This window comes from Mesoplodon bidens (genome assembly GCF_964165515.1).
Source record: "Mesoplodon bidens genome assembly, chromosome: 15".
NCBI lineage: Eukaryota > Metazoa > Chordata > Mammalia > Artiodactyla > Ziphiidae > Mesoplodon > Mesoplodon bidens.
In genome coordinates this window covers 66,990,127-67,015,512 of record NC_138171.1, presented here as the reverse complement: position 1 = coordinate 67,015,512, position 25,386 = coordinate 66,990,127, and the positions used below count along the sequence as shown (strand labels likewise).

The following is a 25,386-nucleotide window of genomic DNA, read 5'->3' as shown; positions in this document are numbered from 1 at the left end:
AGGTTCACTCATAATTGATTACATCTGCAGTTATTGGGACTGAGCCTCCTTGCAAGTTGACTTCCCATGGGGAGGTGTGAGCACCCAGGGAGAGAGGTGTGCAAAGTTTCTTACACAAGAATCCTTGGATTCAGTATGTGGGATCTTCTTGTTTAATTTTTTATTAACCTTCTAAAGGGAACTAAGCCCAGACAATACTTCCACAGAAAAATACCTTTCCAAAGGACGTGCTAACTACATCATCAAAGAATAAAAACACCTGGCTTTTTTTTACTTTTCAATTTGGGGACTTTCTCTTACATTTATTGAATATTAATAATTTTTTATATATGTTTCCCAGACTTCTCTCTTCCTGCTCTGGAGTCTAGCCATGTCAAGGGGAAGTCTCTCTGCTTACTGCTGCTTCTTGTCTTCCTGTAAGTAAGGATCCAACAATACTTTATTCCGTTATTTCTTCCCCTGTAAATGCTCACTTCCTTTTTGCCTCTTCAACCTGCTGCTGCTAACGTAAAACTCTCAAAGCCCAAACATTTCTTCGCCTTTTCACTTCAGGCCCATGTCTTCTGGCTTTTATCCTAGAGGCAACACAAATGTTTCCCAAGAAAGACAGGACTGTTGTTCCCATTTAACAGCTAAGAAAAGGCTAAGTGACTTGTCCTGGCTATGGCTTTAGAAAGCAAGACTTGTATTTTTTTTTTTTTTCAGAAATTCTCTAAGAAGAAGATAATTCAGACAAAGAAGTTTAACCAACACCAATCAAACAAAACAAATAAATGTTAGCATGAACCATAAAAGAAAAAAAATGATAAATTGGACTTCATCAAAAGTTTAAAGTTCTGCTGAATACCTTATTTGGCAGTAAAATGTTGCAGGATTATTCATGGGAGCTCCCTTTACAGTGCTCAGGGCTTTTTTTCTGGGATTCAAGTAGCTCACAAAGGAAAATGCTAAGCACTAAAATTCAGACAGGATTTTACCACCTGGAAAGATGACAAGTGGGGAAAAGAGAAGAGGCAGCCAGCAGAAATTTCTGGAGAAAGACTACCATCTCTGCCAATTCAATACTGGAACTTTTAGCTTTTGCTTGAAGAAGTTAACAATCCCTATGCACCCATATCACATGTAAGAATTTCCACCTATATCCAGTGTATGTTCTTCTGCGGTTCTGCTCATCAGCTGTTTCAGGTCTCAAGAAATATAGGGGATCCAGCATTCTGTCCCCATCACATTATCGGATGTTTCTCTCCTGCGTTTCTTCATAAGTACACATAGTAGGCAAAATCTCAGGCCAAAAATGCAGGGATATAGGAAATGTGATGTGCTATATTCTTCTTTACCTGAACTTTATTTCCATTTTGAGTTCCCACTGGGCCATCTGGTGGAAATGTAATCGAATTCAATTCACGGCTAGGTCTGACCCTACCGCTACAGGTGCAGGTACAGTCCAAAAGGATGTGAGAATGCTGGGGCGCTCTGCATGGCTGGACTGGATGTGGTCCATCTGCTCTGGCATACATTGGGCTGAGTATGGCTGCTGCCACTGCATCTCTCACTTCCAGCCTCTGGTCCACCCCAGGTCTGACTACCCCTCAGCTGAATCCTGGGCTTTTTGAATACCACAGAAGATATGTTTTTGCTCCCACCCTTTCCAGGAGTCTGAAGCTAGATGCCTCTGGTCCTCTCTATCTAGATGTGACGGACAGCCATTTCTACTCTATGGCTCTCTTAGTTCAAGAAAAAGTATCCACAACTTTAAAATAAGACAAAAACATGGTTGGGAGTTCTTTAAAATTAATTGTGGAGCATCATCAAACAAGCCCTCTTACGAGTCATCTGAGGAGGCTCTAAGGCAATGTTTCTCAACGTGTTTTTGTTTTTGTTTTTTAATTTCCCTCCAAGGAGAAAATTTTAATTACATTCCATTTTAATTTTAATTAATTAACTTAAGCTAGTTAATTTAATTAATAATCAGACGCAAGAAGGAGGAGATATGGGGATATTGTGTATAGCTGATTCACTTTGTTATAAAGCAGAAACTAACACACCATTGTAAAGCAATTATACTCCAATAGATGTTTTTAAAAACAATTTTTTTTTAATTTAAAGTTCTGCTTTTCAAAAGACACTGTTAAGATAATGAAAAGAGAAGCCAAAGGCTATGAAAAAATATTTACAAGTCACATATCCGATCAAGATATTATATCTAGAATATACAAAGAACTCTCAAAAGTCAACAATAGGGAAATTAAAAAACCAATAAGAAACGCATAAAGATTTGAATAGACACTTCAGGAGAGAAGATATACAGATGGCAAATAAGCACATGAAAAGATGCTCACCGGGACTTCCCTGGCGGTCCAGTGGTTAAAACTTGGCGCTTCCACTGCAGGGGGCACAGGTTCCATCCCTGGTTGGGGAACTAAGATCCTGCATGCCATGCGGCAGCTGCGCAGCCAAAAAGAAAGAAAAGAAAAGATGCTTACCCTTACTGGTCTAAAGTAATGCGGATGAAAGCATGCAGTTATCTGAGTGTTCTGGTGAGGAGGAGGAACTCTCATACATCGCTGGTCAGAATGCAAAAAGATACAGACACTCTGGAAAGAGGTCTGTTCACCACACACTTACCCTATGACCCAGTGATTCCACTCCTGGGTATGTTCCCAAGAGAAATGAAGACCTAAGTCCACACAAAAGCTAGTTCATGAATGTTTGTGGTAACTTATTCATAACCCCCCAAACGGAACACAACTCGATGTCTAGTGGCTGGTGAATGAGCAATCGGTGATAAATACATAAAATGGAATAATTCTCAATAATAAAAAAACTGGGGTTTCCCTGGTGGCGCAGTGGTTGAGAGTCCACCTGCCGATGCAGGGGACACGGGTTCGTGCCCCGGTCCAGGAGGATCCCACATGCCGCGGAGCGGCTGGGCCCGTGAGCCATGGCCGCTGAGCCTGCGCGTCGGAGCCTGTGCTCCGCAGCGGGAGGGGCCACAACAGTGAGAGGCCCGCGTACCGAAAAAAGAAACAAAAAACACTGAAGTACTCACAGCAACAATAACAGGAATGAATTTCACAAGTGTTACGGTAAGTGAGAGAAGTCAAATTCTAAAGGCTACATATTTTATAATTCCATTTATATGACATTCTGGAAAAGGCAAGACTGAAAGAACAGAGAATAGATGAGTGTTTGCCAGGGGCTAAGGGTGGGGGTGGGGATGGATGACTACAGAGGACACGAGGGAACTTTTTGAGGGGATGTGAGATTTCTATCTCTTGATGTAGTAAGGATTACCTGAGAGTATATACATTTGTCAAAATTCACAGAATGGTACATCAAAAAAATGAACTTTACTGTATACAAATTATACCTTAAAAGATTTTTTTCAACGTTAAATGTAAGGAAGGGTTTTGTGACAAATACTCTATTTTACTTTCATTCCTTCTCTATCAGAGCCTCCCCAGGGAAGTCATGTTTGTCAGGTGCTACCCAACAGCTCAGAAATCTGGACTAAATAGTGGGGTCTTTACCCACAGTGTGCTGGGGAACGTACAAGAAAATCTGGCTGTTTTAGGACAGCATATTCTTTACAGAGTCAGCCGGGAGAAGTGCTAAGGCTGTGGAGGAAGAAGAATAAGAAAGCTCCCTACTAAGTCTTTACCAGAGCTGAGGCCAGTAGAACAATTAGAAGGGGAGGCAGAGGGCGCCCGGTGTAAGGAACAGCAGGAGTGAACTCACAGGGCAGCAAACAGCCAAGGGAAGCGGATCCTCTCCTCCTCCCTCTGCAGCTGCTGTTTTGGGGATCAAACAGCCAACGGGAGCTTAACTGACCAGCACTGAACCCTCCAAGAACAGAAGGAAGGCTGGTTCCCTGACCTGCTGCCCTCACAGCACAGACATTTAGAACATACTTGCTAAATTCTGCCTCAGAGTCAAATTCCAACTGATGAACACTGAAAACCTAGAGGACATGATTAAAATGGAAAATCATCTTACGTAGACACCACAGTGATAATTGTTGACAGACTCTTCAATGGGTTCTGAAGTTAACAGATGAAAGTATGATGAACAACAAGAATATTTACATCGTCTCAAAGTATGTTCTTACAGCATTCTACCAAAGTATGCTCTTACAGCATTTTGTACATTCTACCAAAGGGGAAATAGGAGGATCTGCAATGAAGAAACTCTGTAGATACCACCCTCATCAAGTAATCGAGTAAACCTCTGCCAGAGATAAGACAGGTTGACACCATGTTTCCTCAATATGATACACTGAAAGGGCAAAGTATACACAAGTATCACCACATTGGGGATTAAGATTTCAACATATGAATTTCGGGGGACACAAACATTCAGTCCATAACAAATGCACAGCCTAACTCTAATTCTGAGAGAAACGTTGGAAAAACTCAAATTGAAGGATACTCCATGAAATAACTGATCAATATCCTTCAAAAGTTCCAAGGCCATGAAAAAGAAAGAAAAACTGTCATAGATGGGAGAAGACTAAGAAGATACAGCAACTAATTACAATGTGGGATTAGATTCTAGACCAGAAAAATATCATTAATGGAAAAACTGGTAGCATTCAAATAATGTCTGTAGGTTATATCAATGTTAATTTCTTGACTTTTATAACTGTAGCAGAACCCTGTAAGATGTCAACGTTAGGGAAAGCTGGATGAAGGGCTTATGGGAACTCTCTGAACTATATTTGCAAATTTTCTGTAAATCTGCAATTATTTTGTCAAAAACTTAAAAAAAAGAAAATGTTTTCTAAAAAGAAGCAGAGGGCTTCCCTGGTGGCGCAGTGGTTGAGAGTCCGCCTGCCGATTCAGGGGGCGCGGGTTCGTGCCCCAGTCCGGGAGGATCCCGCGTGCCGCGGAGCGGCTGGGCCCGTGAGCCGTGGCAGCTGGGCCTGCGCTTCCGGAGCCTGTGCTCCACAACGGGAGAGGCCACAGCAGTGAGAGGCCCGCGTACTGCTAAAAAAATAAAAAATAAAAATAAATAAAAAGAAGCAGGATAACAATAGAACTTTTTACATCTGTGCACAAGGACATTCCTTCTATGTTAGTTATTTTTATTTATTTATGTTTTTCCTTAGACTTAACAAAGCCCAGTTATGAGCTTCTGTAACCAGAGGCAACAAAATCATTTTGTAGGACAGAAACATGCTCTTACTTTGTCCTTTTGTCTTAAAACATGATAGGATCACATATTCAAAAGTCATCTAGTCCATCCCAGTTCTCAGGGGTCTCAAACCTAAACTCCCTCAGATATGAGAAAACCTATGCTATGCACTACATGCCACATACAATCAACGTTATGAAATCCTCACAACTCTAAGTTCAGTCTCACATGCTGCAGAATAGAATATATCTGTGATTTGCTTGAAAGTCAGAGATTATCCCTCTCAGTCAAAGAGTTTTAACTGCAAATCAGGGAACTGGGGCTTAGAGTCAAGATTATGTACAGCAGCCAATAGGCTGATGCTTCTGTCACCACTGGCTACTCCCCAGGGTCAAGTTTCCATAAGAATGTCAGGTTTTCTTGGGTGCATCTATGCTCTCTTTAGCTCTCTCAGACACTGTGGTTTTGGTTTCTGTCTGAAGAACTACAGGACATACCAAAAGAACACATTTTTCTTGATAACCTTTAGTATGTGAAGCTAGAGTGGGTTTTAGGATCCAACTGCAATTGACGTATGTAGAATGAACCCTTTCTAATGCCACCGGAGTATAAGGGACTGTTGGCATTTACTCAGACCAGCCTCCATTTGCCTTTCCTGACTGCCTCAGTTTCCTCAGGGTAATTAACTCTCCTCCACTCTGTGCAGTCTTAGTGGGACAGCAAACCCAAGTGCTTGCACACACACAGCAATAGTTGATGGTGACCTTGAGGGCTCCTGCTAGATCCTTCCTTTTACTTTCTTGGTACATCCACAGGCATATTTTATGTCCTGATGTTGACCAATTTATCCCTTCATTCTCAAACTTTGAAACTTGAGTTGAGTAATGCAAGTAGCAAAAATTGCTACAGTTCAATTCCTCCCGTTTTTTTACCTCCGTGAGGCTGGGGAGGTGGTCCTGCTGAGGAAGCACTCTGAATTCCCTGGGTCTTACTTGTTTCAAACCCAGTTCTTCATCTTTCTTCATCCTACGAGCTGGACTACATCCTTCCAATAAATTCCCTGATACCAAACCAGACAAAAACACTACAAAAAAAAAAAAAAAAAGAAAATTACAGGCTAATATCTTTGATGAATACAAATGCAAAAATCCCCAACAAAATATTAGCAAACCAAATCCAAAAACACATAAAAAGGATTATACACCATGATCAAGTTGGATTCATCCCAGGGTCACAAGGATGGTTCAACATACACAAGTCAATCAATGTGATATGCCACATCAACAAAAGAAAAGACAAAAACCACATGATCATCTCAGTAGAAGCAGAAAAAGCATTTGATAAAATTAAACATCCATTCATGATAAAAACTCTTACCAAAGTGGGTATAGAGGGAACATATCTCAGCATACTAGAAGCTATTTATGACAAACCCACAGCCAACATAATGCTCAACAGTGAAAAGCTGAAAGCCTTCCCACTAAATTCTGGAACAACACAAGGATGCCCACTCTCACCACTTCTATTCAACATAGTACTGGAAGTCTTAGCCACAGCAATTGGAAAAGAAAAAGAAATAAATAGTATCCAAATTGGAAGTGAAGAGATAAATAGGTCACTATTTGCAGGTGACATGATACTCTATATAGAGAACCCTAAAGACTCCACACAAAAACTATTAGAACTAATAAATGAATTCAGCAAAGTAGCAGGATACAAGATTGACATACAGCAATCTGTTGCATTTCATTGCAATGAAATATCAGAAAGAGGAAGTAAAGAAGCAATCCCACTTAAAATTGCATCAGAAACATAAAATACCCAGGAATAAACCTAACCAAGGAGGTGAAAGACCTATATGCTGAAAACTATAAAACACTGATAGAGGAAATTGAAGATGATTCCAAAAAATGGAAAGACATCCCATGCTCTTGGATTGGAAGAATTAATACTGTTAAAATGGCCATACTACCCAAAGCAATCTACAGATTTAATGTGATCTCTGTCAAAATACCTTTGACATTTTTCACAGAACTAGAACAAATAGTATTAAAATTTAGATGGAACCACAAAAGACCAAGAATTGCCAAAGCAACCCTGAGGAAAAAGAACAAAGCTGGAGGCATAACCCTTTCAGACTTCAGACAATACCACAAAGCTATAGTAGTCAAAGGGGCACAAAAACAGACATGTAGATCAGTAGAACAGAATAGAGAGTCCAGAAATAAACCCACACACCAATGTCAATTATTCTACAACAAAAAAGTCAAGAATATGGGCTTCCCTGCTGGCGCAGTGGTTGGGAGTCCGCCTGCTGATGCAGGGGAGACGGGTTCGTGCCCCTGTCCAGGAGGATCCCACATGCCGTGGAGCGGCTGGGCCCGTGAGCCATGGCCGTTGAGCCTGCGCGTCCGGAGCCTGTGCTCCGCAATGGGGGAGGCCACAGCAGTGAGAGACCTGCGTACCGCAAAAAAAAAAAAAAAAAAAAAAAAAAAAAAAAAGTCAAGAATATGCAATGGAGAAAAGACAGTCTCTCCAGCAAGGGTATTTGGAAAGCTGGACAGCTACATGTAAATCAATGAAATTAGAACACTCTCTCATACCATATACAAAAATAAACTCAAAATGGTTTAAAGACCTAAATATAAGACATGACACCAGAAAATTCCTAGAAGAGAACATAGGCAAAACATTCTCAGACATAAGTTGTAGTAATATTTTCTTAGATCAGTTTCCCAAGGCAAAAGAAGTAAAACCAAAAATAAACATGAGACCTAATCAAACTTAAAAGCTCTTGCACAGGGGCTTCCCTGGTGGCGCAGTGGTTGAGAATCCGCCTGCCGATGCAGGGGACACGGGTTCATGCCCCGGTCTGGGAAGATCCCACATGCCGCAGAGCGGCTAGGCCCGTGAGCCATGGCCGCTGAGCCTGAGCATCCGGAGCCTGTGCTCCGCAGCAGGAGAGGCCACAACGGTGAGAGGCCCGCGTACTGCAAAAAAAAAAAAAAAAAAAAAAAAAAAAAAGCTCTTGCACAGCAAAGGAAACCACAGACAAAATGAAAAGACAACCTACAGAATGGGAGAAAATATTTGCAAGCATGAAACTGACAAGAGATCAATATCTAAAATATGCAAATAGCTCATACGACACAATATCCAAACAAACAACTCAATCCAAAAATGGGCAGAGGGCTTCCCTGGTGGCGCAGTGGTTGAGAGTCCGCCTGCCGATGCAGGGGGTGCAGGTTCATGCCCCGGTCCGGGAAGATCCCACATGCCGAGGAGAAGCTGGGCCCATGAGCCATGGCCGCTGAGCCTGCGCGTCCGGAGCCTGTGCTCCACAACGGGAGAGGCCACGGCAGTGAGAGGCCCGCATACCGCAAAAAAAAAAAAAAAAAAAAAATGGGTAGAAAACTTTCTTCAAAGATGACACATAGATTACCAACAGTCACATAAAAAGGTGCTCGACACTTAATTATTAGAGAAATGCAAATCAAACTACAATGAGGTATCACCTCACACTGGTCAAAATGGCCATCATCAAACGTCTACAAATAATAAACACTGGAGAGGGTGTGGAGAAAAGAGAACCCTCCTACACTGTTGGTGGAAATGTAAATTGGTGCAGCCACTATGGAGAACAGTATGGAGGTTGCTTAAAAAACTAAAAATAGAACTACCATATGATCCAGCAATCCCACTCCTGGGCATATATCCAGAAAAGATAAAAACTTCAATTTGAAAAGATACATGCACCCCAATGTTCATAGCAGCACTATTTACAATAGCCAAGACATGGAAACTCCCCAGGTGCCCATCAACACACAATTGGTTTAAGAAGATGTGATATAGACACTGAATGAAATGGTGCTCTCTCAGCCCATTTGAAAGTATTCTATTGTATTTTTGCCAAGTCCAGTGCAAACTTTTTTAAACCAACCTTTTCCTTTTAAACCACATTAGTGAAATTTTACTGTTTATGTTTTCTTGTGTTTGATTATAGAGTAGAAGGATTGGTGGAAGTAGACCGGAGAGGTAGGAAAAAAAATTGAGAAAACTTTGCCAAGAAGAGAAAGTTGTTTCTTTAATTGAACTTGGTATAGAGCAAAAGTAATTTAGCTCTGTGAAAAGGGCTTTTGCTTTCTCTGACCTGAATTTTATTTTAATAATCCAGAAGCAGTGCCACAGACACACGCTCATAACCAACCTTAATTTAAATTTGTTTCCACCAGGACAATATATGTGCTACCAGCAGGACTGCCGGTATGATGCGTTCAGGAATGAATAGGTTGGGGAGGGTACTCTGCTGTGATTCAAGAGATCATGACTTTTACAAGATTTTATAGAACTTCTGTGGTTAATTAAAATAAAACCAGATGCTTCCCTCTCCCATTTCTGGGTCCCCACCTCCCCAGGTATGACCAAGGTTGAAGTGACCTGACCTCAGTGCCCATCTCTTCCATAGGAATCCATATACATAATTGACTGCTGTCAACAATGGCTTTTATAAGTAAGACTCACACATGCACAAAAAGCTGCTAAGCATTTTTTAAAGGATTACGACAGAAGTCCTATGATGTTTTTCCTTCTATATTTTGTATCATATGGAAAGAGGGGAGGGAAAGCTGTTACTCCATGCCCAGCCTCAGACCTGGGAGCCCATCATGGAGGTCTGGGGTTTCTTCCTGAATCCCACCAGGGCACGGAGCACCAGAGAGAGCATCGTGGACTGAGTTGACAGAAATGGGGAGGACGAGGTGAAGGGCAAGGTGAGTGTAGTTTTGTGGGGGATATGGTAAAGAGCTCTTACCTTCCTTCTCTTGAGAGTGGCATGGGGACAACCATTTGAGAGAAGGTGGAAGAGTAGTAAATGCTTGGAACAACTGCTGTGTAAAATGGAATAAAGGAGGGGGTCACTGAGACTGAGAAAATAATTGCTAAGCAGTGTGGTGGCCCTGGGGAGGCTGGGAGTCAGGCTGCCAATCAGTCGGATGGGGGGACTCTCTTGCACCAAACTTTGGATGGGATTGAGCCCAGGTTAAGGGAGACAGGACAGGAGCAGAGAGTGTGATGAGGCAGCAAGAACGGCAGGAATTAGAGATCCTGGTTGCAGAGCCCTCCATCCTCTTTCCCAAGTGGCACTCTGAGAAGTCGGGGATGATTTTAGCAGGGAAACTGTGCTACCCTTACTCATTCCCGAGGTGTGAAAGCTGAAGCCATAGCTGAGTCGTGCCATGAACAGCAGCATCCCATGTTGGCTGAACCTAGCCTTTCTGATTGGACGCACATAGGGGCCTCTCTGAGTTGGCACTCTGCTGTGTTGCCTCACACATATAATTCTGAGTCCAAAGTCTGGCTTTCTTGTTCAGTGACCACATTTTTACATACTTGATACATATATTGGAGGGCTTAAGGAATGAGGAAACTTGAGGTCAAAGAGGACCTGAATTATCAAGTAGAGATGGGCACCATCTGGCTCCCCGAGCCTCCACCAATTGCAATAACTGAAAAATTAGAAAGTGATCTGATACAGCCTAGAGTGAGGTACTTTCCAAGCCTTAGTTTTCTTTCCTGTCGAAGAAAAACTGTTATTAATAGTAATAACCTCCTCATGGGGGGTTATTCGATGGCATATAAAGCACTTTGAAAAAATTTTGGGCACTTAGGTGCTCAGTAATGGGTAGCTATAAATGAGGTAATGAGCACACACAGTGCAGTATATCCAGCTCTATCTCACTTGTTAAGACTGTGTTGTCTTAGCCTGAATTCTCCAGAAAACAGTGGCTGAGCCAATAGCTTATCTGAACTCTTTTATTAGGGAGTGCAATCCCAGGGAAGCAGAAGTGAGGGAAAGGGACGGGGTCAGGGAAGAGCAAATATGAGGGGTGCACCACAGAGATGGCCAATGTTTCATATTAAGACCAACTAATTGCATCACTTCAAGGGACCATCTTCTGAGAGGCCATAAGGGCTATTGCATCTTAAGATAGTCCGTGGGGAGGAGGTGAGGTGTGAAGCAAGAGGGAGGAAAATTTATCCACTAACTCTCAGTTCCCACCGATCGAAGGTTTATCCCCTGGGGCATTAATTCCTCTGCACTTTGGTATGTATCGCTATGAGTTCCAAGCAGGTCCCGATGTATCTTAAGTCTCAATGTCAACAGGGAAGCCCTGTGTTGAAGACAAGAGGCTCAAGCCGTGGGCTTGAGACAAGCTGCTGTCAGGTACTTCTTGCTCAGTATCACGTGAGGCCATGGCAATTATGAGAACCTGTGTGAAGTGTGTCTCCAAAGTGAAAGCTGGAGAGAAAAAATGGCCAAGAGTCTTGGAGACAGATGAGCCTGGGATGATCTGAAGTGGAACTAAAATTTCCTGACATACCTAGATTTTGAAAAGCCCTTTTAAACATATTGAATTATACTTCTTCACTTAAACATTTCAAGAGAAGGAGCTAGAATTCCGACCTTCATGGATTCCTAATATTCAAGCTTCTGTTTACTTGGCAGTTCCCCTTAACCATATCAAATAGCTGTTGGTACAAAAATCAAGAGTTAAGTACTAGAAGGGTACTTAACAAATCAAACATTTTGTAAGAAAAAGCCTTTATTCTGTGCCATAATTGCCCTTTAACCATTCTGTTTTGATATGTTGGATTTTCTACTAGTAAAATGCTCTTGTAAAAATATAATGCTCTTGTACAATGTCTTTCTTTGGAGGGATGATTTTCGTTCGGTTTGCCATTAGATTCTGCGACATTGGAATTCTTAGTATCTTCTGCTGAAATGTGAAGGCTCTTTGTTACACAGTCTATCTGACTCACATATTCAGTCTCAAATTCCTCGAGAGAAGAGGTAGCTCCTTATATATCTATATATCTTGTACTCCTGCGGCATCTCTAGAGAATAACAAGCTTTCAATTAATATTTGTTGAATGGGAAACAGCCTAGATGCCAGACATTAGGAGATCATTAAATAAATGGTAGGGCAGCCATACAATGGAGTTTCACACAGCACAGTAGTAAAAAAAAAAAAAAATAGGAGTTTCCCTCTAATATAGACATGGAGAGATGGAAGACAGTTATTTTAAGTGAAATAAGCAAGGTTCAGAGCTAATGTATAGAATAATCCTATTTTGCTTGTACATGCATACACACATGCACATTTAGAAATCTAGATGGACTTCCCTGGTGGCACAGTGGTTAAGAGTCTGCCTGCCAACAGGAATAAAGACGTAGAGAATGGACTTGAGGACACAGGGAGGTGGAAGGGTAAGCTGGGACGAAGTGAGAGAGTAGCATTGATGTATATACACTACCAATGTCAAATAGATAGCTAGTGGGAAGCAGCTGCATAGCACAGGGAGATCAGCTCCGTGCTCTGTGACCACCTAGAGGGGTGGGATAGGGAGGGTGGGAGGGAGACGCAAGAGGGAGGGGATATGGGGATATATGTATACATATAGCTGATTCACTTTGTTATACAGCAGAGACTAACACAACACTGTAAAGCAATTACACTCCAATAAAGATGTTAGATTTTAAAAATTTAATAAAAGAATCCGCCTGCCAACGCAGGGGACATGGGTTTGAGCCCTGGTCTGGGAAGATCCCACATGCCGCGGAGCAACTAAGCCTGTGCGCCACAACTACTGGGCCTGCGCCCTAGAGCCCACGAGCCACAACTACTGAGCCTGAGTGCCACAACTACTGAAGCCCTCGCGCCTAGAGCCCGTGCTCCACACAAGAGAAGCCACTGCAATGAGAAGCCCGTGCACTGCAACGAAGAGTGGCCCCTGCTCGCCGCAACTAGAGAAAGCCTGCACGCAGCAACAAAGACCCGACGTAGCCAAAAATAAATAAATAAATTTATTTTTTTTAAAAAAAGAGAGAGAGAAAGAAATCTAGGAAGGAAGTGTACATACTAAGTTGTTAAAGGCTATTATCTTGAAGGATGAGATCGGTGGGGGAAAGAATTTTCTCTTTTTACTTGTATTGTTTGTGGGGTTTTTGCAACAAACATTTATTAATTATGCAATCTAAAAGATGAAAAAGTAAAACAAGCTATGCTTTGCATGAATCATGGGTGTTTGATGACACAGTAGAAAAAAATAGGCTACTGGGTACAAATGATTCTTTAGTTTTGACACTGAATTAGTCAGGTACCATTCTTTATTTAATCCTGCATGGAGAAAATGCTAGTTCCATTTTTTTTTCATCCCTATGAGAGCCACTGTAACCTCTGCATTCTCAATTAGCCCCAAAATAACAGTGTTCTTGGCTGACTTGCTTGGCTATATATCTTCGTATTTGTAGCATCACTCTTTCTTCTGCAGAGAGTTCTGTTTGCAGCTTTATTGAGGAGATTAAAAAAACCTCCTAGCCAATACTGGTCATCAGCTATAGATAATGAGCACAGTCTTTTGCTTTTTAAAATTCTTATATTTTCACTACCTAAGTCCACTCCAAATGGAAATACTCTTGTATTTTGCAAACAGTTCAACAGTAATATAGGAGTCAGATGCCCTGGCATAAACGGTCTCCACACCCTAATGAATCCCACATAGCAAAGCATGATAAATACCTACTAAAATCCTTTGAAAAGAGGGATCGGTTATTTCAGGCTTTTTTCATTCCTTAAATCTTTTTGTGATGTCCCCCATGATACTTAGAGAATTACCCAGAAAAGGCAGAGGAATAGGATGAAACATAGCTGCTTTCTAGGTTTGCGTCAGCAGCCCTAACACCCGGCCCCTCCAACATTTCCCCTAAACACTGACCAGAGAACATCTCTGTCATCCCAGAAGAACTGGGTTTTCATCTCATTCTTCATCCCTCCCTATTTATGTACTTCCTGGTCTCGCTCCTCCCCGCCCCACCCCCAACAATCTTCATCCTCAGGCTACCAACTACAAATATGTTAGAATGGCAGACATTTATCTCAGGCATCAGAGAATCCTTTGGAAATATAATGTCGAGGAAGGCTCATGTAAGTCTTGTGAAAATAAGAGAAGGGTCAAAGAGAGCTCCCTGGAGCTTTAGCAGAATGCCAAAGAACCTCACATCTGAGTTAGGAAGAACATTTTGTTATGCTAGACACTGGAAGACAACACATAGCCCATTAAAAACCCCAAGTAATAACAACCAACAAAAATTTGAAAGAACATGTATTCATCAAAATGGAATCACTATTTCCCCAGATTTTTGACACTCACACCTTTGCTTTTCTTAAGGAAAAAAGAAGAGTGCAGCCATACCCCATAGCAGATTTCCCCATTTACATAGAGGAGAATAATGAACTTGAATGGATAAAAGAAATCTGCATCTTGATTTTTCACATCTTCTGAAATGATATTTAACATTTATTTCTGTTATGAATTTAGGCAACAGATGACAGTCATATTGTTAGAATCCATGACTTTGGAACCAATAGAAATAATAGATATACCACATTAAAGTTTTTGCAGAGATCTCAAAATATTGTTTACATTCACCACAATTCAAAATTATAGCAGTTAATTGACCGGCCACTGGATCTTGGTACTCCATGTGTTAATAAAGAATCCATACACTGCGATATAAAAAAATTTGTAGTGTCTTGACACTTGTATTTCAATATAATTGGTTTCCTTTGTAATTCTATGTATTTTATGCCTCTAAGAACACTATTTTGAGAAGGAATGCATGGGATTCAACTCACTGCAAATAATGAGAGAATCAGCTGGTACCAGAGCAACCACTCAGCTGAGTCTAGCCAAAATTGCCCACCCACATTACAGGATAAATGAAATGGTTCTAGTTTGAACCACTGACTTTTGGAGTGGTTTGTGATATAGCAATAAATAACCAATAAATATCCTTACTATTAGGTATTCAACATTTTTCTCTAAAGCAACTTTTCCATTTAAATAACTTAATTTTTAAATAGTCTTTGTAGCACTGTGCAAATAGACAAAAAATTCGCTTGACACAAATAGAAGTTAACTGAAAACAGATACAATGAAAACACTAAAGAATGTTACTACAATTTGGCTAGATATGTTGTCTGGGAAGGTTCTTTTTTAGAAAAGAGAGGTAAGTGCTAGAGGAGTGATAAAGACACATTACCTTCAAAGTGAGACCTTCACCTTGATGAAGGCAGAAAGACCAAAAGAGAAATATGTGATTCCATGTCATTTAATTCCTGTCTCTTTCTCTTTTATAATCAGAACTCTCTCAGTAGGTGATCTTAACCCATATTTTGGGAAGCACTGGTTAGGACAGTACAGTCTGACTAGACTTACAGAAAAATGAAATCTTTGTATGAGCGGGTGTTTTATCTCCTGATATTGGGATAAAATGGCCACAACACAGACATTCCACCCAGACAATGGCTATGAAGAATCTAAGATGTCACAGACCAACCTCACATGGATAAGAAAACTAAGGCCCCGTGAGATTAGACACCTTGGCCAGGGTCACACAGTGAGTCAGGGGCACAGAGCCTGGTATATGAAAATAATTCTGAATAATTTCACTCTCGCCACCAGAGGACAGAAAGCACAGTCCTCATGACATACAGATGTTCAGATCTCATCTGTTAAATTAAGGAGCTAGTAGAAAAGGCACAGCTCTAGCTTTCTGTGAACGCATGAGTTTAAATGTTATAACAAGGAACCCAAAGGATTCACTAAGGAATAGTAAGGAAAGAAGCAAGGAATTAGGTAACATTGACTCACACATTGAGGAAAATCATCTCCTTTTCACTCTCTTTTGTCCCTTTGCGTTGGTCAAGGCTTTGCATCTAGCCTGGCACATGTATCAGTAAATGATATTTATAATTAATAATGATAATGCTGGGACTTCCCTGGTGATCCAGTGGTTAAGACTCTATGCTTCCAATGCAGGGGGCGTGGGTTCAATCCGTGGTCAGGGAACTAAGATCCCACACGGTGCACGACATGGACAAAAAATTTAAAAATATAATATGTAATTAAAAAAAACTTCTTAAAATTTATTTATTTATTCATTTTTGGGTGTGTTGGGTCTTCGTTTCTGTGCACGGGCTTTCTCTAGTTGCGGCGAGCGGGGTCCACTCTTCATCGCAGTGCGCGGGCCTCTCACTGTCGCAGCCTCTCTTGTTGCGGAGCACAGGCTCCAGACGCGCAGGCTCAGTAGTTGTGGCTCACGGGTCTAGCTGCTCCGCGGCATGTGGGATCTTCCCAGACCAGGGCTCGAACCCATGTCCCCTGCATTGGCAGGCAGATTCTCAACCACTGTGCCACCAGGGAAGCCCTAAAATTTTTAAAATAATGATAATGCTAATATTAATAACACTAATAAATAGCTGAGCAGTTAAGAACATGGGCTCTGGATTTTAACTTCATCTCCTTGCACATACCAAATTTCCTACCCTGCCAGCTGAATTTGCTTCTCTGAGCCTCAATTTCTTCATTTGTAGAACGTGCATTAAAAAGTATTTACAACATACTTTGTTCCGAGAATCAAAGGAGACAATATATGACAAGTATTAAGAATTCTCCCTGTTTCATAGTAAGTAAATTACATAGTAACTTTCTTACATATTAAGTATATTAAGTGCTCAACAAAGTAACTGATGATGACACTGATGGGGAGGTAAATCAACTTGTCAGCAGCAAATCACTGGTAAAGCAGAGACTGAAACACAGCTTCCCTTTCTAAAACAAATTCTCACTATTTCTCCATGTGACAAAGGTAGAGCCTTGACATTATCTTTTGAATTCATAACAGTGCTTCCAAGGTGTACGTTCAGATGCAGTATGACTTTTGCTGTTGGTGTTGATCATCTTTATACTTTGCGACGTCATTTGAACCCAGGCTGATGTATGAGATTCACATGCAAATCTACTCCTGCATGAAGACTCTGCTCACCCCATCACACCCCTCTGTTACCCAGCTCCTTTTCCTCCTTACCATGTGCTGTAAACCTCTACAAATAGACATAATATAACTACGTTCTGGTTCCAAGAGTGACTCTGGCATTTGAACAAGATTCATACATGGCATGCTATTTTGGTAAAAATCATTTTCCCAAAGCAGCATTATGAGAAAGTGAGGCCAAAAAGAACTTGCTGTTCTCCCTCACGCTGGCATAGTGTGATGTGCTCAGGTATTCAAAACCTATGGTACGAATGTTTTTCTCTTTTGCTTTAAATGGCATTGCAACTTTGCCTGTTGCCTAGTCTGATTTAAAATAAACCTCAACATGCAAAGGGATGGTATTGTTTCCTTAGGACCTTGTGTGAGACTAGGTGGGTTAATGAGTTGCTATGGTGATGTTTTTAGTAATGAAATTGAATAATGGTAAAGAGAATCAGTTTTGGAGTCAGATTTAAGATCAAACTCACATTCTGTCTCTTATTATATGTTTGACTGACTTTGTGTAAATTAACTGACCTTTCCCGGTACGTGTTCTCATGGGTAAAATAAGCCTAACAATACTACCTTGGAGAGGTATTATTTTGATTAATTCTCAGAACAACCCTCTGGTGTAGGTATTACTAGCACCAATTTAAGTTGTATAATCTGTCCGAAGTCACACAGCTAGTCAATGGCAGAGCTGGGAGGCCCAACTCATGATTTCTGGGGGGTCAACTGGGCTTAACTAGGTGGTTTTCACATAGTCAGACAATGGCTGCATTGCAGGCATCTTAAAGGCTTCCTTACTCTGCTGGTGGCTGTTGCTGGCTGTTGGCTGGGACCTCAGTTTGGTGCTATCTGCTGGAACGCTGTGTACGGCCTCATCACGTGCCCTGGGCTTCCTCACAGCATAGTGGCTGGGTTCCAAGAGCAAGCATCCTGAGAGAGGTCAGATGTAGGCTGTATCACTTTTATTAAGGTAATAAAACAGTTAAGCAACATCAGCTTCTATTCATTACAAGCAAGTCACCAAAGCTGGTCCATATTCAGGCAGATGAACAACCAAATGCAAGATGACAGTAGGTTAATATCTTCCAAGTGTTGATGGAAAATAATTAAATCGTAGAATTTTATATACAGCTAACATCAAATCACAGCTTTCTTTTCTAAATGGGTCCAATCTAAGACATTTGAAATTGGTCATGAAATTTATTCAGTAGAACATTCAGACCACTTAGTTTATTGACTTTTTTGTTAGTAGGTTTTGTGGCTTGGTGTGGAATATGATTTCTTCATCAACACTAGAAGGCAGAAAAAAAGAACAACAAAGAGAGTAGAGGTAGAAAATAATAAAGATAAAAGCAGAAAATAATAAGATACTGTGATGACTAATTTTATGTGTCAACTTGACTGAGATAAAGGATGCCCAGATAGCTGGTAAAACATTATTTTAGCATTTGAATCAGTAGACTGGGTGAAGAGAGCCACTCTCACCAATGTGGGTGGGCATCATCCAATCCTTTGAGGGTCTGAACAGAAAGAAGAAAAAGACCAAGGAAAGGTGAATTTGCTCTCTGTTGAGCTGGGATGTCCACCTTTTCCTGCCCTTGGACCTTGGTGCTCCCGGTTCTCAGGCCTTTACACTCAAACTGAATTACACCCTCAGCTTTCCTCGTTCTCCAGCTCACAGACAGCAGGTCATGGTACTTCTCACCCTGCATAATCTCAGCCAATTTCTATAATAAATCTATCTATATCTATATCTGTTCATATTTTATATATTTTCTCTGAAGAACCCTGACTAATACAAATACATGGGCTTCCCTGGTGGCGCAGTGGTTGAGAGTCCGCCTGCCGATGCAGGGGACACGGGTTCGTGCCCCGGTCTGGGAAGATCCCACATGCCGCAGAGCGGCTAGGCCCGTGAGCCATGGCTGCTGAGCCTGCGCGTCCGGAGCCTGTGCTCTGCAAGGGGAGAGGCCACAACAGTGAGAGGCCCGCCTACCGCAAAAAAAAAAAAAAAACAAATACAAACCAAAACAAAAATGCAATGTAGTTGATTAAGATAATTAAAAATGTAAATTTTTGAAGACTAATAAAATAGATGAATCTTTGGCAAATATAACTGAAACAGACAGAGAAAGAGAATGAGAGAGAGAGGAAATATACACCCATAGGAAAAAGCATAACTGACAAATATAGAAAACATAAAAATAAGAAAATACTACATACAAATTTATATTGATAATTGATACAACATAAAGTAGAAAAATATGAATCATCACACTTGACAGGAAAATTAGAAAATCTGAAGAGATCAGTAATTATAGAAGAAAATGTCACTGTAGTGAAAGACCTGCTCCCCAGAAAGGCAACAGATCCAGGAGTATTCCACTAGACTTTTAAGAACAGATAATTCCCATCTTAAATGCTTTATTTCAGAGCATCTACCCAACTCATTTTATAAGACAAGTACAACTTTTAATGCATAAACCATAAAATGGTTGCAAAGGAAGGGCAAAATCATAAGCCAATCTCACTTATGAATATGGACTGGAGAAATTTTATATAAAATATCAGCATACTGAATACATATTAAGACAAAATGATCATAACTGAGAAAGAGTTACCCAAGAAAAGTAAGTATTCTTCAGTATTAGAAAAGCATTCACGTAAATTATCACATTCACAGATTAAAGAAGAAAAAACTGTAACAATTGCCATAGATGCCAGAAAAAAAATATTAGAAAAAAACTAATTCTTCATAAACCAAGATGAGAAAGATATTTACCAGAGCATTTCAACAGACACCACACTAAATGTGGAAACATCATAAGCAATTCTATTAAAATAGAAACAAAGAAAAGATGCCAGCTGTCACTACTACTATGCAAAATTATCCTCGGGGATTAAAGCTAATCAATTTTTAAAGGGGGGAGGAGAGACAAGTAATTAATACTTTCAGTTATATATTTATCTACCTAGAAAACTCAATAGAGTCCATTTCAAACTATTTAAATTTTACAAAATTCACTAAGATGTTTAGAAATATGATTGGCACACTAAAATTAAGTGCCTTCCTATAGAGCAGTAAACAAAGAGAGCTCATTACATGATCTGCATGAAATGCTCATTCCCCTGGGCCGGCTGCTTTGTAGCGAGGCTTCAGCCCAGAGTAAACCCACTATAAAGCCCCCACTCTTCCTGGTCACTCTGGATCCACCTCCCTTTACTTTCTTCCCAGCTCTACCACACCTTAAATCATCTTGTCTTTCATTTCTTACTTTCTTTTTCATCACCCTCCACCAGAAAGTAAATACTACAAGCCCCACACAGGATATGTTCCATAAATATTTGTTGAATGAATGAATGGATGAGCCTGGGTATGTCCGACTTCAAATCCACTATTTTCCCACCATATTGAGTTGCCTCCTGATGGAGTCTACACATTTTCCCTTTGCCATCCATTGTGGCTAAAAGCATCAGTAACAAAAATGCTTTTTGAAATGGTGACGTATGAGTCAAAATGGCACCAAAGAGCTTGACGTTCTTTTTTTTTTTTTTTTTTTTTTTGCGGTACGTGGGCCTCTCACTGTTATGGCCTCTCCCGTTGAGGAGCACAGGCCCGGACGCGCAGGCTCAGCGGCCATGGCTCACGGGCCTAGCTGCTCCGTGGCATGTGGGATCTTCCCGGACCAGGGCACGAACCCGTGTCCCCTGCATTGGCAGGCGGAATCTCAACCACTGCGCCACTAGGGAAGCCCGCTCGACTATTTTTTTAAATGTTTACATCTATTGAGGACAAGAGTCACAAAGTGGAGGAATTGAATCATTAGCAGAATTGGCAATACCAATGAGCTCTGATTTTGCCAGTTGTGGGGAACACATCGTCCCCTTACTGAAGATTCATTTATGGCATTCTGCTGTCCTTACTACATTAGTTCCCTGATGGCTAGATGAACTACATCTTTCTACAGGAAGAACACCTTTGCGCTGTCCAGCTTGTGACTCAGAGCACTCCCCACATCCAATCCTCCACTGGAGGTCATTATTTCTCCTCTCCATGCTCTGTAATCCAGCTGTATCATCCCTGACCTCAGAGAGCCTCACTCAGCCTTCATTTTTTTTCTACTTGCCCCCCGCGGGGTGACTCACGTATTCTCTGTCCTTCCTGCAGCTCCTCCCTCCCTCACCTGCAACGCTCTCTCCCCTGAACCCCTCCTTCCCTTGGCTTTGCTGAGCCTCCCACCCCTTTCCCAAATCCGCCTGTGGTCCCTGCCTTGTCTTTGTCCTCCCTCCCAGGGAGGGGCCAGCTCCCCATTCCACCCAGCTACACAGATGCTTAGAGCTCTCACACGTCACAAGGTAGGGGAAGACAGGTGGGGTTTCGTAAGCATCCGGAAAGATTTTATTTGACATTTTGTTTCTGGTGTTTTCAATGCACTTATTGATTTGGGGAGGATGGTGGCCGGGGTGAGATTTCGTTGGTTGCTCTGACCCCTGCAGAAATCATCTTTCAGCCTGGCAGGAGATGGATATTTTTTTCCTCTCTAAAGTTGGTCACATATAAGCTTTGAACGTAAATTGGGTGTCAGAACCCTGGGTATTTGATATTCTTACCAAGTGCCATGTTCTGTGTTTATTTACTTCTCACAGCAACCTCATAAAATACGATTTATTATTCCTATTTTATAGCGAAGGAAGTGTACTGAGAGAGATTAAGCAAACTGTCGGTGGTGTTTCACTCTAAATCTCTTTCTTTCCCCAGATCATGTAAGGAGGTACAATGTAAATTCATAAAACCAGTTTCCTAGCTGTTCTCTCACCCTGCCCCCAATCTCCAGCCACAGAACCTCGGTCTGGAACTATCCCAGGCCCACAAGCCTCATTAATTCACATATCAGATGGGTATCACACTGCAACTTCTCTTGCATAGCAAAAGGAAAGTTTGAACAGCCAAGTAGAATACAAATGAACAAGACAGCCTTCTCATGAGCAGGTTATTATAATGCATTCTCCAACATTTTTAATTATGAAGCATTTCAAGCATGCAGACCACCTCTGCTCTGCCTATGTGCATGCGTGCGCGTGCGCACACAGACACACACTCCCCTACACGCCACCACCATCACCACCAGAGGTAACCACTATCTGGAAGATAGTATGTACATTTCCTAGGCATGCTGTTATGGTTTCTAACACACACACACACACACACACACACACACACACACACACACACACACAAAGCCTGTGTTGATTTATTGAATATATATTCATAAGCAGTGCATCACACTACTTCATGTTTTACATTTGACATAAAGTATACCACACTGTATTTATGTATAATACTGCAACTTTCTTTTGTTTTTTTCACACATTATGTTTTTGAGACTTACCCTCATTGAACATGTAGATCCAAATATTTATTCATTTTTATCCTTGTATAGTAATAGTGATAATTACCATTTTTAGTGCTTTCTGCCAATCAGGCTGTATTTCAGTATTTCATATGTATTTTCTCATTTAATCCTCACAGCACTGCCATGAGGAAAGCACCAATACTAGATTCTCCAGGTGAAGAAGTTGGAGGTGGATGGTTAGGTGGTTCCCTGGAGGTCGTAGTCCTGATCACTGACGCATCAGGATCTGACTCCAGAGCCCAAGATCCTCACCCATAGGCCATTCTGCCTGTTCCACAGACAACCTCACGTTCCCGGTATAGAGACGTGGATTTAGTGAGACTTTTAAAGGAAGGAGAAAAACCTGGATTGGCAGCCTGGGTTCTCCCTTCTCAGCTGCCCCACCCTGCACACACCTAGCAGACAGTGTCACTCTTTTTTTTTTTTTAATTGAAGTATAGTTGCTGTACAATATTCTGTAAGTTACAGGTGTACAACATAGTGATTCACAACTTTTAAAGGTTATACTCCATTTATAGTTATTATAAAATATTGCCTATATTCCCTGTGTTGTACAATATATCCTTGTAGCTTATTTTATACCTAATAGTTTGTACCTCTTCCTCTCCTACCCCTATGTTGCCCCTCCCCCCTTCCCTCTCCCCCGGGTTAACCGCTAGTTTGTTCTGTGAGTCTGTGAGTCTGCTTTTTTGTTTTATTCACTAGTTTGCTATATTTTTTAGATTCCACATGTAAGTGATATCATACAGTATTTGTCTTTCTTTGACTTATTTCACTTAGCATCATGCCCTCCAAGTCCATCCATGTTGCTGCAAATGGCAAAATTCTGTTCTTTTTATGGCCAAGTTAATTCCATTGAGACAGCATTACTCTTGAATGAGAAACAGGGGCTACTAAAGCTTCAAAACAAGTGTTGAAGGGGGAAGGCCATGCTCAGCTGTCAGACGTGTCTTGGTGGAATTTTTTTTCTTTAATTTGGAATCATGTGCAAAAGGGATCCTGGAGGGACTTCCTGGTGGTGCAGTGGTTAAGAATCCATCTGCCAACGCAGGGGACACGGGTTCGAGCCCTGGCCCGGGAAGATCCCACATGCCACAGAGCAATTAAGCCCATGTATCGCAACTACTGAAGCCTTCGTTCCTAAAGTCTGTGCTCTGCAACATGAGAAGCCACCGCAATGAGAAGCCCACACACTGCAACAAAGAGTTGCCCCCGCTCACCGCAACTAGAGAAAGCCTGCACGCAGCCACGAAGACCCAATGCAGCCAAAAATAATAAAAAATTAGAAAAAAAATTTTAAGGGATCCTGAGATCAGAAGATCCAACAGGAGTCAGGACAGATGAGGCCCTGCTCCCTGGGGGACTGTATACACCTTGGTAATGGAGATGATGAGATGGTCACAGTTGCACAAAAGAGGGGGTGTGCTGGGGAGGGGAAGGAGCAAGGGAGAATTAGCGTTCAGTGGGTACAGCGTTTCAGTTTTACAAGATGAAAAAGTTCTAGAAGGCTATTGCACAATGTGAATGTATCCAACAGTACTGAAAAATAGTTAGGGTGGTATATACAATGGTATGTATTTTTTACCACAATAAAAAATAAATAAATATTAAACAGTTGAAAGAGGAGATGTGATGGGTTTGGGGTACCCGTCTCAGAGGAGGGCAAACTGGAGGTGGATGAGATCACGTCACGTGGCCATATGTCCATTTCTGGTCTCCTTCTCTGACGTCTCAGTGTCTTTCCTGGACTGTGGACCACTCTTGCAGCTGAGGTGCTGCCCGTTCATCCTCATCATAGCAGCAACACCCATTCTTGCCACACATGCAGAGGCCACCCGACAAATGCTGAGGAGTCTCCAGAATGTCTTGGCAGTCTTTGGTTGCAGGGGACAGAAATTCAGTTTGTGAAAGTTCAAGGCCGGAGGAAATTATTCACTCGTGAAACCAAGGAAACACTGAACAACCTCAGCACCTATGTGAACCAAATCACCATGGGCCTTTGTTAAATGTAGAACCAGCACCTTGAAGTCACCCTACTTTACAGTTTTCACCATTGCCTCTCTCTGAAATGAGAGCTTTCTCCCAAATGGGATTAATCATAGGACTTACTTCCTAGGGTGAGTTAATACATGTAATTAAACGTATTAATACATGCAAAGCATTGTGTACGGAGTAAGCGCTCAGTAGATATTCATTATTGTTGTTGTTATAATAGCAGTTTTCATTATTTTATTATTATTATTATTATTGTGATGGTTGACCAATTCTGGGCTATATTTTACATTTATATATTTATTTGTCTGCGTGTTTGCCTCCCCACCCCCACCAGACTATAACCACTCACGATGAAAGAAGGCCCTCTCTTTCATTCAGTGCCAGAGCCTCAGAGCCCAGCACAGTGTCGAGCCCTAAGCAGGTACTCTGCTTCAGAAAGTAGAGAGAGACAGTCCCATTGCCCTTGGTCCCCAATCCAAAAATTCCACACGGGGATTCTGACTGGGCTAAGGTGCCCATCCTTAGACTAATTAACTGAGGCCAGAAAGATGGGGTATGTTGTGCAAAAGGCTGCGTTTCGTTAGCTGTGATGAGAGAAAGGAGAGGTAACGGAGCCAGGCAATCCTACAGGTGACCACGAGAGGTCATGAGGACTTTCTCCAAACACCAAATCAGAAGCTGATAACTTACCCATCATAGCCATCGAGGGTCTCAGAATACCCATAATAACCTCATAATCTCAAGGTTGAAATATCCCTTATGCCACTTGTAAAACTGTGCTGTGTGGTTTGGGCAGACAAAAAGGCAGACAAAAATAAATGTGAACAAATTTCCAAGCACCTCACAATGGGGATAACGCCACTGTGTCTGTGGGTCTCTTCAGAAAAAGATGGAGGGTATCCAATTATAATTCCTTAATGTGCAATAAAAATACCACCTGAGACAGACTCAAAGCTATTT

The 25,386-nt window shown here is 41.5% G+C and overlaps 1 long non-coding RNA gene across 1 annotated transcript in view; it reads right to left on the bottom strand.

The window, feature by feature from the left end:
• Positions 1-25,386, bottom strand: part of LOC308628999 — a 193,648-nt gene that overhangs the window by 78,679 nt on the left and 89,583 nt on the right. The window contains exon 2 of the long non-coding RNA XR_014017618.1: positions 2,340-2,445. This is a non-coding gene — a long non-coding RNA (uncharacterized lncRNA). The remainder of the gene's footprint in view (positions 1-2,339; positions 2,446-25,386) is intronic.